Genomic DNA, 15,079 nt, shown 5'->3' on the forward strand with positions numbered 1-15,079 from the left:
TTGAAAGAATTTGTAGGAAATCCTTAATGCACTTGCTCAGAAAGGAAAGTTGATGGGAGTGATTGAGTTAGAGGTTCTTCTCCCTTTATGTCAGTGATGAGTCTTTTCCTGGGTTCATTGAAGTCTAAATGAATGTTCCTGTAGCTAAGGCTCATTTATAAAATTTGCAAGTAGAGATTTTAACTTTCTAAAGCTTCCTCTTTTTTATGTATAGTCAACATTATCTAATATGCCTAGGTAAGTTTAAATAAAAATTGGAAGTATTCATTCACTAGTTCCCTTTGTGACTTTAATCGATGTTTGTTTGTACATTTTTAGTTATGCATATTTCTAAATTGTTCTTAATATTTTTTAGGTGTTCATACAGTGGTATTTGGGACACAATTGTTGGAGCTTGAAGAAGTTTTTTTTTTTAACCACCATCTTTTTCTACTTTAAATGGAAGTAGATCTTTGTGCAAAAAAAATAATTTGGGTTGTTATGCAAGCTAGTAGATGTGGCACAGCAAACGTATAATAAATCCAGTTCAGTGGACAAGACCATTAAATGTACACATATATGTAAAAATGTTCTGTTCCGTATTCGCCCTCTCACCCCAGTTTGAATCCTGGCTGTGTACCGTATATAAGCTACTCCAGTACGTCTCCACAGCATGGTATCTGATGTATGGTATGATCAATAGAGTGTTGCAGTAAATGCAGTCTAATACTTCATTTTTTTTTAATCGTCTGAACTAAAATCTGTTCATTGTGAGGTGTGCTTTGATCATCGCGTCGGTTATATTGCACAGTTGGTTATGTTTATGACCTGATATTCAGAGACTCTGGCATTGATCGCCAATGCAGTGCTTAGTTAATTCCATTTACCACAGTCCAAAGGTGTTATGTGAGCCACACTCGAAATACTAGATCAGTAGTTACTCACATACCAAAACAAAATGAAAAATGGAGTTTTTCCATGAACTTTACACTGTCCAGCACCCTGTTGATTTTAAAGTATCTTCATCAGACCAATTCAGGAAGTAGAGCTGAGCACCTGCTCTGTCACAGGCACTGTGATTAGTACTAAAGATGCTGGTACCTTTAACCAAACTTCCTAGGCAAGCGATCTACTCTCAGCATCTGGTCAGTGCAATAGATGAACCATGTACCAGGGGCTGCTCACCTGGTCCCAGTTTGCTGAACCACCTGGTCTCCCTGTTAGAAAACACATCGTTTGCTACTGTGCTTTTTCTGGGATTCAGTATCAGAGCATCACTGCCTCTTTTTTAGTCTTTTGTTGTTTTGTGTTCATTTTAAGGCAACCCACTAAATCAAGTTAATTTTAAAGGGACACCACTAAGAAGTTTCTGTACAACTTTTGCCTTATGACAGTTATCAAGTTAACATGTTTTTAATTCACATGAGTTATATTGAAGTCTAATATATATTGTATTACAAAGACTTGTTCTAATATTTTAAAATGTTTATGCAAAAAATATATAATAGAACTTCTCTTTAAAGTTAAAATACAGCACTACTTAAAGCTGAAAGGTTTAAAAGCATTCTTCACCTTACATGTGTTCTTCCACTGTGACTTTTAGCTGCAAACTGGTAAATTTCATTACCTTTAAGTTGGAAGCTGCCTACGGCTTTTGTTGTTTTGTTTTAACCAACAGAGCACAGCAGCACTACAAACTCTGGGAAGTGACTTGGATAAAAATATCAGGATATAGCTGTTTTACATACTTTAATTTTGCTTCTTTTATGTCTCGAATATTTGATTTTGAAAAGTCAGGATATGAAGCAAATTCTCAGACTGAGCTGCTTCTTGGACCTCGCTAGAAGAATGTTTCATTCAGTATCTCATTTACAGTGGGTTTGCAAGCTGCTCGTTTTGGGACAGCTTTTTGCATGGGGTAGGAGCATGTCTGTTTGACCACATCAGTTTATTCAAAAGCAAAAATTTTTTTTAAATAAGATAAATGTTAAGTTGATTTATAAGTGAGCCTGTTAATTAAACCCCAGGTACTGCATATAATTCCACATCCCTTGACCAATAAAAGTTGCTGGAGAACCAAACCATGGTGGTTCTTAATAAAGGCCTTTAGGAAAAATGAAGAGGGGAGAAGATGTGGTATTTGGTCCGTGGAGTGTTTTCCAACACCACCAACCAATCCTCTGATTCTTCACACACCAGATGGGTTCTGTTCTGACCCTGTCTACACGGAGATGGCATCAGATTCCATAGGTTAAGGGCTGAGTAGGCATCACCACCACTACCACCACCCGCCCCCAGACACACACTGCAGATGTCAGTCACCCGTCCAGGTTGTTACCTGTGCTTCTCACCTACGAGCACAGGTTAAGTGCTAAGGTTAAGTCAGCACTAAGTCTGAGGTTCCCACGACCCCCTCCTCGGGTTTGATTAACTTCTAGAGCAGCTCACAGGACTGAGAGAAACGGTTTCCTTACGAGATTACTGGTTTATTGCAAAGGATGTTAAAGGATACAAATGAACGGCAGACGGGGAGATACATAGGGCCAGGTCTGGAAGGGTACCGGGCACAGGAGCTTCTGTCCCCGTGGAGTTTGGGGTGCGCCACCCTCGCGGCACATGGATGTCTTCCTATTCACCAACCCGGAAGCTCAGAAGCTCCTCAAATCCTGCTGTTCAAGAATTTTTCTAGAGCTTAATCTCCAGCATCCCCCTTCCCTGAGGCCAGTGGGTAGAGCTAAAAGTTCCTTCGATCTTTCTGGTGACCAGCCCCACACTGAGACTCTCTAGGGGACACACCTGAAGTCAGTTCATTAGCATAAACTCTGCTCACAAGGGACCCCTAAAACTCAGGAAATTCTAAGGGTTTTAGGAGCTTTGTGTCGGGAACCAGAGATAAAGACCAAATATATCTAGTTACAAACGTTATGTATGTATTTCCCACAACTTACTAAGTTTTCAGGATGCTCTTAATTTACATATCTAGAAAAGCATTTTCTCAGTCTTCCTGGAAAAAGATTCTACACTCCATCTGGACTTGGGATTATAATTTATTCTTTCACAGTCCAGCATTTAAGTGAAAATGAAAACATCACAATTTGGGAAACTATAACGGTTTTTTGAAAACATATTACTTGTGACTTATGCAAGAGTTTTTGAAATCTTTAAGAACATTGATTCCTAGCAGATCAGTATCATTCAGAGTGAAGAAAGTGCTAAAATTAGTAATTTAAATGATTTGTAATTCATACCATGACACAGTAGATGGTTCCTTATTTTCTGTCATATTTGTCCTTTTTTTTTGCTTTTTTTGGAGGGGAAAATTAGAGGGACTTTAAAACACCTGTAAAGTTTAAAATAACTTTTTGTGCTAGTTGTAAAGTGATTTCTCTTTACTAATCAGTCTACCTGTGCACCTACAGACAATCTGAGTTTATCCCAGTTGTTGCTTGGTCGCTTCCTGATTGTATTTACTTGTTTAAGGAGTTGCTTTTAGAATTGTAGAGGGATTTATCTGAGGACACTCAACCTGCCAGCTTCAGAAAGAGGAGCCATTTGCCGGCCATCACCCTCTAAGGTCAGCAACGGACTTATGGGAGTGTTTGAACTTAAACAAGTATGGAGAAAATAGCACATAGAACCACTGTATCAGCTAGCTTCCACAATTGTCCGCATTATGCCAATCTTGTTTTATCTACTGTACCTTTGCCCCACTTTTTTTATGCTGTAATATTTGGAAACACCCCAAACATCTGTCATTTCACCCAAAAATAGTTCAGTATGCATCTCTGACAAGAATATATTTTTTTAGTTTTATATAATCAACATACCATTGGGAACTTCATAAAAGATAGTGTTACAAGCCAAGAATGGCTATGGCTTTTTCTTGCAGTTATATAAAGTTGTCTTTCTGGCATGTATTGAAGAAGCAAGATGCACATCTTTAATCCAGCATTACAGGAGGTCATTTCCCAACATGTGGCTAATTGTACTGGAAGTTCTGTCCCCGAGCCCAGGGGACAGTTGTACCTTCAGCAGGGACACGGGGCAGCCAGCCTGCCACCCACAGCCAGCGCAGCTTCAGAGTAGTGGGACCCCTCGCCGGACTGGTTGTTAGACCTTCTCAGTATCACACTTGCTGCCGTAGTAATGTGAGGCACACCTAATTTAATCACCTCAGCATGTCTACATGAAGGACGTATTGAACTTGACCCATGCATCTCCGGAAGTTACGCTACCAAGTATGAAGCGGGTCGAGCTTGCAATAACGTCAGCATGCTCCTTCATCCTAGAGCACGTTGTCCTTCACCTGCGGGAACTGGATGAGAAATAGATAAGCCTGTGCTCTGACAGCTCCTTTCTCTAACTTCTTGATGTCATGTGTAAATTTCATTTTAAAGAAAAGCTAGCATTTTCAGAAAAACACTAAATTTCTGAGTATGTCACATTCCAAAATGCCATAGAAATAATTATGTTCACTAAATATTTAAGGGCCACCTAACTCTGTGTGAGAGTAAAGTGCTAAGTTCTGTACGTTGGGTGGGGAGCCGTCAAATCATTTTACACTGACTAGGAAAACTTGTGATTAATTTGGGCTAAGTCCACCACACCATCCTCCTTTCCAGAAAAGTCACCATGTTGGTTTCTGTGGCTATAAACATCTGTCACATGCCCTCACGCTATGCCTATTTCCTGGGGAAAATGGTGCTTTTATAGGACACTCTTGTGTTTCTCCGAATGCCCCTTGCTTTCTCATCGCCTCTCTGCCTTTGCATGGACTGTGTTTCACTGCCCTCACCCTGTAACACACCCTGCAGGCGGTCCAGGTCCGTCAGGCTGCAGCCCCCTTGTCCTGACGGGTGCAGCTGGGAGCCCTCAGTAACCCTCTCCCACTCCTGACATGTGCAGACACACCGCCCCAGTCCTGCGCTGTCCTGACACGTGCAGACACACCGCCCCAGTCCTGCGCTGTCCTGACACGTGCAGACACACCGCTCCAGTCCTGCGCTGTCCTGACCTTGCTTTGGTATCGGTCACGTTGGTCCGTAGATTGTCTTTATTTGTCTTCTCTACTGGGCTGAGACTTCCCTAGGAAAGGGCTGCCTTCTGTGTGCCTAGGACCTGGCAAATAGAAAGGACTCCAGTGCTTGTGGGAAGGACAAACGATCAGAGTCAGTTGTGTCCCCAAGTCCTTCTAAAGCACCTGGATATCAAGCCTACCCACTGCAAGATGCCTGTTTTGCAAAGTCTCCCGAAAGGTGGTTATCTGATCCTACTTAGCCCCTTCCTGTCTGGGAGGGAGTTTCGTAGCTCCTAGAGCTCACTTTCAAATGATATCACCAAGATGGCGAAGTAGGGAGACCCCGGCCTCCATCCCCCGACTCCCAACAAAGATCAGCAATTAGCTATCCACAGAGAAAAACAGCTCTGGGAGAACTCAGGAGTCCACTTCACAGCTGCTCAGTGGAACAAAACCCTGAAAATAATCACACAGAAAGGGAAGAACAGCTTCCTCTTGTCTGCATCACCCCATCCCCCAGGCCAGCACTGCTCAGCACCAAGAGGGAGCGCCCCAGCTAGAAAGAGTTCTCCTCCACAGGAAAGGGGGGGGGGTGTGAGCGACTAGCTTCCCCAGCCTTTTGGGGCACCACACAAGGGACCTGTTCAGTTTCACCCCACCTAGAGACCAGCAAAGCAAAGTGTCAGCCGTGCAGCTGGAACAACCATGGTTCCTAGTGCCCTGCTCCGCAGAGGAGCCCGCCAGCTCTCCGTAGTTACCACCCCGTGGGTACTCCCATTCCTGGGCACCTGCTGCCTGAGTCCCTCCCCATTCTCCCTGGCCCCGCCAGAGCCCAGGCCTCTGCAGCTACGTAGGTGCAAGATGCCCGCCTAGGCCCCTGCGGCTGACCCCCGTTGCCGGGTGCACAGTGTGGCCAGCCCCTCCCAGCTGTGCACCTGCACACCCCCAGGCTGATCCCCGTCACCAGCCTCCGCTGTTGTGTACACACCTGTGGGGAGATTCTGCAGCTCTAGGAAAGTACACCACCTGCCAGGGCCCCCGCAGCTGCTGTGGGCCCACGCTTGGCCCAAGCCCTTGCAACTGGCCTTGTTCCCCACCACTATGTGTGAGTCTGCGACCAGCCCCTGCCACTACACAGGCACCTGCAGCTGGTCTCCACAGCCAGGTGTGTGCACACCTCCAACTGTGGCCATTACTGCTTCCTGCCCTGTGCCCCAGCAGCTGAACCTGGAGGTACCACTGAGGAACCCACCAGCCCCTGCAGCCACTGCAGAGCCCCGCACAGTGCTTGCCAGGAGCCACACAGTTGATGCTGTGACCCTCAGTTGCCTGAGCCAATGGCACAGTATCCCTCCCACCCAGACTACCCCCGACCCTGCACTTGGAACCCCGCACCACTAGGCCTGGGATCCCAGCACACTCCGGCATGCCCCCGCCTGCAGGTGAAGGTCTTTCCTTATACCAAAGTCAGCCCGTAAAGTCTGGAAGAGATAGCTGCTGCTTCAAGTGCACAGATACCTATTAATAGCAAGACTGCAGGGATCACAAAGCATCAGGGAATCGTGAGACCACCAAAGGAACACGGCAAACTTCCAGTAACTCTCCCCAGAGCAATGGGGACACATGAGTTGGCCAACAAAGAATTCAAAATAATTGTTCCAAAAATGCTCAGAGAGCTACAAGAGAACACAGATAGAACAACAAAATCAGGAGAACAAAACGAGAAGTTCAACAAAGAGATAGAAAACATAAAAGAGAACCAAACAGACATTTTGGAGCTGAAGAATACAACGACTGAACCAAAGAATTGAATACAGAGCTTCAACAGCAACGGAAGAAAGAAACAGTGAGCTTGAAGACATAGCATTGGAAATTATTCAAACAGAGAAGCAAAGCGGGGCGGGGGGGGGGGGGGATGAAAAGCCTCCAGGACTTACAGGGCACCGTTAAGAGACAGTCTGCACATCACTGGAGCCCCGGGAGGAGGAGAGAGGGAGGGAGAGCGGGAAGCTTGTTTAAAGAAATGATGGCTGAGAACTTCCCAAACCTTGGGAGGCGTTTGGAGTCCAAGTTTCAGTCCACAACTCTCTTTCCAAGACACATGGTAATGAAACTGTCTAAAATCGTAACTCTCAGAGCAGCCTCTTCGTTTGCGACTGTTGACGTCAGTGCCTAGTTACCCAGTTGTCTTGTTTTACATTCTAGGGTTAAGAGCTTTGCTGTTTAGGTTGCAGGTTTTGTTGTTTGGACCAGTATTTCTTGGGAACGCTGTCTGTGCACTCTTAGTTGGCCTCTTGGTACCTGACGGTACAGCCTGTGGGCAAGCAGGCGTCCAGACTGCTGTGCTGTCCGTGTGCACTGGCCAGTCACTTGAGGCTGTGAGAAGCAATAGAACAGACGATTTGTCGATAAACGTCTGCTTTCAGGGCTAGGCCTGCTCAGCTGTCCAAGACTTGTAGGGTGGGCCATAAGTGCCTGGGGTGAAACGTGTCGAATCTCTCAGTTCTGTGAATTACACACACTCTGTTACACATTGAAGCAGAAGCCAGAGCTGTGAAAACTCAGTAACTGCCTTTTCGAAGCCGTAGGAGAGGAGTGGCAAATAATAGATTTCCTCCTCTAATTTTAAGATGAAATGATTTCACCTGAAGCTTTTAAATTTGGTTTTCTATTTAGGTTGTTTATACATGTTTTTACCTGATTCTTCAAACTTTAGCCCTATCTGAGCCGTGAGAAATACACTTCTGCACTTGGAGAAATCCAGTACCCAAGTGCTGCGTTGCTTGTTCAATGTGTCTCCGATCAAAGTATAGGATTTCATGCCCACTTTTCTTTTCTTCTTTTAAAAGAAAACATAGTTTATTGAGAAATTACTGGAGAATTTTTGTTTAACAGATTCCTCATTTTTAATCCTGTCATTTGAAATGTCTATCGTAAAGCCTCGACGGGGCAACAACTTAAAGGTGTTCTCACTTTTAACATCTGATTTAACCTTCAAAATAGCCCTTTGCGGTGGCTCAGAGTACAGGGGCCCGAGATGCAGACGCCAGGGCTGCCACTCCCAGGAAGTGGACGGCAGGCCCCCGGGGACAGCCCTGTGGTCTCCACAGCAAGGCACAGTAGGACAAGGCACCGGGATTTCTGTTGAGTGGCACCTTTTTTTCTTCAGACTTCATGGAAATTTCAAACACACGTGTTTACTGGAATTTCAAGGACTATAAAGCGTCCTCATTTTAACTGGTAAGAGTATTTTCCATGTTTAACATACCTTTAGTGCCAAGTTGTTGGAGGTGGGAAATAAGTTGATTTCATCACTGTGAAACCATGCTTTGATTTCAAAAGAAAAGAAAAAGAAACGTGCAAGCTTGATAACTTGTCTTTTTGTCCCTGCGTTCAGTACACTGAAAACATCATCAATTAAAAATGCATGACTGAAAATGCGTGCCAGCTGGTTTCCGAATGCTTGTTGCAGTCGTTTTGTATTTGGTGCCTAAGGCTGTGCCGAAGTCGCTTGTGAGTCGGGCATTTCTCTGTGAAGGTGAGGCAGTGCCTGGGGGCCTGAGCCGTGGCTGCCGCCCTTCGCCCGCAGGAGGGTGGTCTCTGCCTGACGGCCCTCGCCCAGCAGCATCTAATGTCTGCAGTTACCGTGGCAACACTCCTGTGCTCTCTGCCAATAAACGCCTGAGCCGGCTGGCCCTCGTCTGTGCTGCTTCTTTTCTCTGTTTATTTGACTGAGTCCTTGAACAAGAATAGAAGAAAAATGTCCTTAGGTACTCGGATTTTTTTACTTGATCTGCAGCTATCCGATTACTGTACTCTGGCCTTCCTGCCTTCCTCTTTTTGTTTCCTGCAGTAATGTTGGCTTTAAGCACTAGCCCGTGACTTCAGACTTTTACCCAATGTAGTTACGTTTGGGGATCCATGTAGCGGCCTTGGCTTTAGGCCGGGTCTGGTGTTTGTCTCCGGGGATGTCGCGGTGAGATGGTGTCTCACCCGTTGTCAGAGCCGTTCTCACAGGGTGACGCCACACAGCAGAGCACTCGGCTGGGCGTGGGTACGAGTCGAGTCCACGGAAAACGTCGTAGAAAGCACAGCGGGCAGCGTCGGGATCCATCCACGAGGGAGGGGTGTTTGGTGCCAGGCCGGGGCCCCCAGCAAGGCGGGCTGTTGGAGGGGGCTCTTGGCAGGAAGCAGGCATTTGCTCCTGACCCCCAGGATTCCTCTCAAGGAGCAGAAGGCAGCACAGAGACAGAAGAGCCTCCAGTTCCCTTGAAATCCTCAAGTGAAACAGGCTGTCTGTCTCTGGCCCTAGTCAACACCTAGGTCATAAAACCAGTAAAAGACGGATTAATGGCGATGTTAGCTGTCACAAGCAGTCACTCTTAACTGGTTCACACTACCGGTCACAGTCAACACGGCCAGTGTTTGGGGTTTAAGTTGAAGCCACACTCACAGCAAGATCCCAGGCAGCAGGCGTGGTGTCCCCTGCCCGTGAGCCACCGGGCTTCCTGAACCTGTGCAGGCGTGAGCAGAGAGCGTTGGCTGGGTCTTCCAGATGCTCAGGGCTGCCCGCACTTCCCTTTCCTCATTCCCCACCACCGTAGGAGCTCCGATGGGGGCAGCGTGCGGATGTGCCCCGTCTGCCCGGGATGCTGCGCTGTGGTCACCTCCCTGGGCCCACATGGGTATGTGGGGAAACGCTTAGGAGTGGAATTGCCAAGTCAAAGATGTGCTCCTTTTTAAGAGCCGTAAAGCCAAACTGCCCTCCAGAGAACTTGTGCCAATTTACCTTCCCACTAATAGTGCAGGAGGCCCAAACTTAAATCCATGCTGTACGTAAGAAGCAGCCATTTTTTAAAAAATTATGGTTTATATTTTGTATTATTAAATGTTAACCTTTGCCATACATACTGTGGCAGTCATGAAGAAGGTGTCCTTTAATCTATAAACAGCAGCACAGGCTACAGGAGCACTGTTGTTATGAAGGGCACACCGCGGGCATCCCTGGGAAATCAGTCCTGCTGTGGAGGAAAGTGGAACAGAGTCTATGTGTCCCAATCAGAACACATGGAAAAGCCAGCAGCCTGGCTCACCTAAGGAAGCCCTGGTCCTTCTGAAAAACTCGATAAGCTTCTATTGTTGGTGTAATCAAGTTCAAATTTTATTCCTAGGAAAGGTTAGTTTTTATGGTGGAAATTCAGGATTTACACGTCACTATCCAAAAATCTACGTGTTTTGAATATGGTGAGGTTCAAAGTACCCTTCCAGGCAGGTTCAGGCCCAGGAGGCAGGGGCTCCAATTGCGGGCCCTACAGGCCCCTAGCTGGCTCTGCCGCCAGCCTAGCTTAACCACACACAGCTTGGAGTTTTCAGGGGGAGACATACCTTCACAGAGTGGGTATTCAGTTTTGGTTTTGGTTTTTTTTTTTTTTTCCTGTTTTCTCTAGGATTTTTAAAAATAGCTAATACATTTTTACATGTCAAAAATCAAAGCAGTATGGAAGGTCAGCCTGGGGCCTCCTTGCCTCTCCCTCACTCACTGCTCACCCCACACCTACAGTAACCACTGGCTAGTGTGTGTATCCTTCCAGAGTTCCTTGATGTGGACACAGGTATTATTCCTCCTCTCTTCCTCAAACAAAGGCAACATGTTACACACACTGTCTTTTTCCATCTATACTGCATCTTGGAGCTCTTGGCACGTCTGGGTACATTGAGAGCTTTCTCCTTCTTATCGAAGGCTGAATAATGTTCCATTGTGTGAATATGCCATGTTTTCTTTAACTACTTCCTTGCTGATAAACAATTGGGTCATTTCCAATTCCCTGGTTCTTTTGAGGTAATTCCAAAATACATGATTAATGACAGCATCGTCAACTTCTGTCTTCACCCACATTTCTGTCTCCTTCCTTCATTCATTAGAAAAAGTAACAGCATTCCTCCCAGTTCAGCCCCTTTCCTATGCAGAGGCAAGAAGCATTTACAAAATTTGACGGAAACGGGAAAAAAAATCCAGCAAGAAATGTGAAAGACCTTTTGATGAAAACTTTATTGAAATAAATATAAGAAGACCAACTTAATGGAGACATACTCTATTTGGGGATAGAAAGAGTCAATATTATAAAGATGTCAGTCCTCCAAAATTAGTAAGTTCAATGCAGTTTAATAAAATTCCCAAATGGAATGTTAAAATAGAAATTGACAAGCTCATTCTAAAGTTCATATAAAAAAGAAAATTGCCAAGGAAAGCAAAGAACAAGGGCGGGTAGGGAGACTTGCCATACCAAATACTAAAATGCACTGCAAAATTAAGTTAGAACAGTGCTGTGAGCCCAGGTGTAGACCAGTTGATCCACAGAAGAGCAGCGTCTAGAAACTTTCCCTTGTATCTGTGGCAATTTATGAAGAAGCATGATGTGACATTTTACATCACTAAGGGCTCTTCACTGGATGGCGTTAGGGCCTTTTTCTTCCCATTTAATTGAATTTTTTTTAAAAAGGTTGGATCCCTAATTCATATTCACCAAAAAAGTTAATTCCGGTTGGATTAAAGATCTAAAAGCAAAAGGTAAGATTTTTTTTAAAGGCATTGGAAGAACATAAGAATTTTTTTATGACCAAAGGGTGAATCTTTCTGTAGGTGACTCAAAATACCCCATAAAGAAAGGGTTTGAGGTTTGACTCTGCAAATTAGCATTTTCTATACAAAAGAAAGCATACAGTCAGCAACGGGCTATGACAAAGCATTTGCAACACGTTTGACACAAGATTGGGGTCAGATAGATAATACAGAGATCCTAGCTAGTTAAACAGATACCGACTGGGGGGTGGGGGTGGGGGAAAGGCAGTGTGCTTTTCTAGTTTTCCCAAAATAATTTTAAGCTTGGCAAAGCACATAAATAGGCCATTCATCAAAGAAATAGATGATTGATCAACATGAAAAAGAAGGTAACCCTCACTAAGTCAGTGAAATGCAAATTCAGATAATCATGTTTTATTCCTGATATTGCTAACAGTATGGCTTGTTCTTTTTTGTCAAGCTTGCTAGAGGCTTATCAATTTTACTAATCTTTTCAAAGAACCAGCTTTTGGCTTCATTTGCTTTTGTTATCAATTTTATTGATTTCTGCTCTCTTTCCTTCATTCTGGAAGATGTGGGCTTACTTTTGTCTCTTAAGGTGGAAGCTTATTGATCTGAGGCCTGCTTTCCTAATATAAGCTCTCAATGCTATAAATTCCTTCTAAGTACTACTTCCTTCAACTGTGCCCACAAATTTTAATATATTGTAATTGCATTTTTCTTCCATTTAAAATATCTTCTAATTCCTCTTGAGACCATCTTTTTGGTGGATTATTTATGAGCAGGTTGTTTAATTTCCGACTGATTTGAGATTTTCCTATCTTTACTGATTTCTAGTTTAATTCCATTATAGTCAGAAACATACTTTGTATGATTTTAAATTTTAGGTTATTTTAATAACCAGGATCTGAACTGTCTTGATGAATGTTCCATGTGAACATGAAAATTTTGTGTTCTGCTTTTGCTGGGGAGTGTTCTATAAATGTCACTGATTTGGTTAATGGTGTTGTTTAGCTCTTCTGTGTCTTCACCAATCTTTTGTCTACTAGTTGTGTTACTGATAGGCATGTCGATGTCTCTAACTATAATTGTAAATTTGTCTAGTTCTCCTTTCAGGGTCAGATGTTCCTTCATGTATTGCATTTTGCCTCAGGACAGTCCTCTTTGTAGTTTTAGCCTTTTTCCCAGAAGATCAGCTTAATCTGCCCTCCATAGCCACCCTGTTTACTTTCATAGTGCGGCTTTCCCCGTGCATGCAGAGAACCCTTTGTGGGTCTTGCATTCTGTCATTTTGTAGGGATGATATCTGCCGTGCTTCCCATAGGAGCCTGCCAGGTTTTAGGAACGTTCACGTGCTCACACTCATTCACTGTGGGCTCAGACGCTTGTGTTTGGAAGCTCTTGTTAGGTTCTCAGGAAAGATCCACTGCTGTGTCTCCTCCATGACAGCACTCTTCCACCTCTGACCCCAGGTGAATGGGAGCTTCCCACATATCAAGCAGTCCTTTGACACCAGCTGGGTGTCCTACAGTTCAGCTCAGTGCTGTTACCTGGAGACAGTGGCAGGTCCCACGGGTTAAGGGCTCAGCCCCACAAGACTGCCCCCCGCCCCAACTTCAGACGCCAATCACAGGTCCAGGTTGTTACCTGTGCTTCTGACCAACCAGCTGTAAATTGGAAGGTCCCAGGACCCCCTCCCTTGGGTTCAATTAATTTGCTAGAGCAGCTCACAGAAATGAGGAAAACAGTTTACTTACTGGATTACTGCTTTATCATAGAGGATATAACTCAAGAACAGCCAGATGGAAGAGATGCATGGGGCACGGTACAGGGAAAGAGTGCAGTTTACATGCTCTGTGGGTACCACTTTCCTCACATGTCCATCTGTTTGCCACCCTGGAATCTCTATGAACCCCATCCTTCTGGGCTTTACAGAGGCTTCATCACATAGGTGTGAGTGATTAAGTCATTGGCCATTGGTGAATGACTCAATCTCCAGCCCCTCTGTCCTCCCCAGAGGTCAGGGATGGGAAAGTTCCAACCCTCTCCTCCCAGTTGGTTTCCCTGGCAACCAGCCCCCATTCTTAGGGGCTGGCCAGAAGTCATCTCAAAAGGTGTGTTGGGAAGGGGCTTGTTATGAATGAAATGACAAGGCACTCCTTTCACCCTTCTGGCTCTGGAGCTGTTTCAGGAACCGAGAACAAAAGACCAAATTCTAGAACTATTGTTCTATTCCCCATGTTCCCAGTTTCCTTTTGGTATCACTTCTCTTCTGTCTGAAGCACATCCTTTGACTATTCCCTTAAAGCAGGTCTCCTGGCTATCAATTCTTAGTTTTCCTGCACATGAGTATATCCTTATTTCTCCCTCATTCCTGAGGGATATTTCACTGGATACAGAATTCTGAGTTGACAGTTCTTTTCTTTCAGCACTTTAAGAAACGTGCCACTTCCTCCTGGCCTCCGTAGTTTCTGATGAAAAAACACATGGGCATTTGTTGTTCTCTTGTAGGTCATCTTTCATTTTTCTCTGGCTGCTTTCAAGATGTCTGTTAGTTTTCAACAGTTTTCAATGTATCTAGGCTTGGATTTCCTGGTTTATCCTGTTTCAGCTTCACTCAGTACTTGGGAGGTTTTTAGCCATCATTTCTGCACGTTTTTAAAGCACTACACTCTTCCTCTTATCCTTCTAGGACTCCTATAACACAACCCGGAAACTTTTTCTTCAGCCCTTTTTTCTCTCTGTTGTTCAGACTGGATGATTTGTATTATCTTTATTTTGTCATCTTCAATCTTCTATTGAGTCTATCCAGTAAGGTTTTTTTAATTTCAGTTGGAGTATTTTTCAGTTCTAATATTTTCATTTAGTTCTCCTATCATCTGTTTCTCTACTGATAATTTCTATTTCAATGCTTATTTCAAGAGGGTGATTTCTCGTTTGAACTTTTCAATAATAGCTTCCGTCAAGCCTGTGAGGGCAGCTACTGATTTTCTTTTTCCATGAGAGCCATTTTCATGGTTTTCATGTGCTGAGTAACCTGGGATTGAACCTTACGCATCTGAATATTACATGATGAGACATGACCAAGTCCTGTGGAGAATGCTGGTTATTTTGTTTTAGCAAGTAATCAACCTATTTAGGCTCAGGTCCCAAGTCCTGTGGGTGTTGGTTCCAACGTCAGTTCAGTCTTCAAAGCTTTGGCAGTGCTATTTGGACCTGCCCCATGTGTACACCATCTTGTGGTCAGTCTGAGACCCGAGGAGGGGTCTGCCCGTCAGGCCAGTCTCAAGGGTGCTTGGTAGGCTAATCAGGGTCAGCTCCACGGGGGGACGTGTGGACAAGGCAGCAGGTGGGGGAAAGCCGGGGAGTTACAGAATGTGTACAACATTATTCCATGTTTGCGCAAAAAAAAAAGAAAAAGTGTGTATGTACCTCCAAGTGCCTGGGAAAAAGGTCTGGAAGTTTACACACCAAACTTACCACTGGTTTCCTCTAAGGAGGCG

General features: G+C 44.6%; 1 protein-coding gene across 4 annotated transcripts in view; it reads left to right on the forward strand.

Moving 5' to 3' along the window:
• RAB4A (RAB4A, member RAS oncogene family) overlaps positions 1-15,079 on the forward strand; it is a 95,999-nt gene that overhangs the window by 51,030 nt on the left and 29,890 nt on the right. For 3 of the 4 annotated variants that reach the window (XM_082674344.1, XM_082674346.1, XM_082674347.1), the window contains one exon: positions 356-2,650. The exons of the other annotated variant lie outside the window; for it this stretch is intronic. The gene's annotated coding sequence lies outside the window, so the exon portion shown is untranslated. Of the gene's footprint in view, positions 1-355; positions 2,651-15,079 lie in introns of those variants that run through there. 4 annotated transcript variants of the gene reach the window in all.

The sequence above is a fragment of the Grampus griseus genome (genome assembly GCF_964374135.1).
Source record: "Grampus griseus genome assembly, chromosome: 16".
In the NCBI taxonomy this organism is placed as follows: domain Eukaryota; kingdom Metazoa; phylum Chordata; class Mammalia; order Artiodactyla; family Delphinidae; genus Grampus; species Grampus griseus.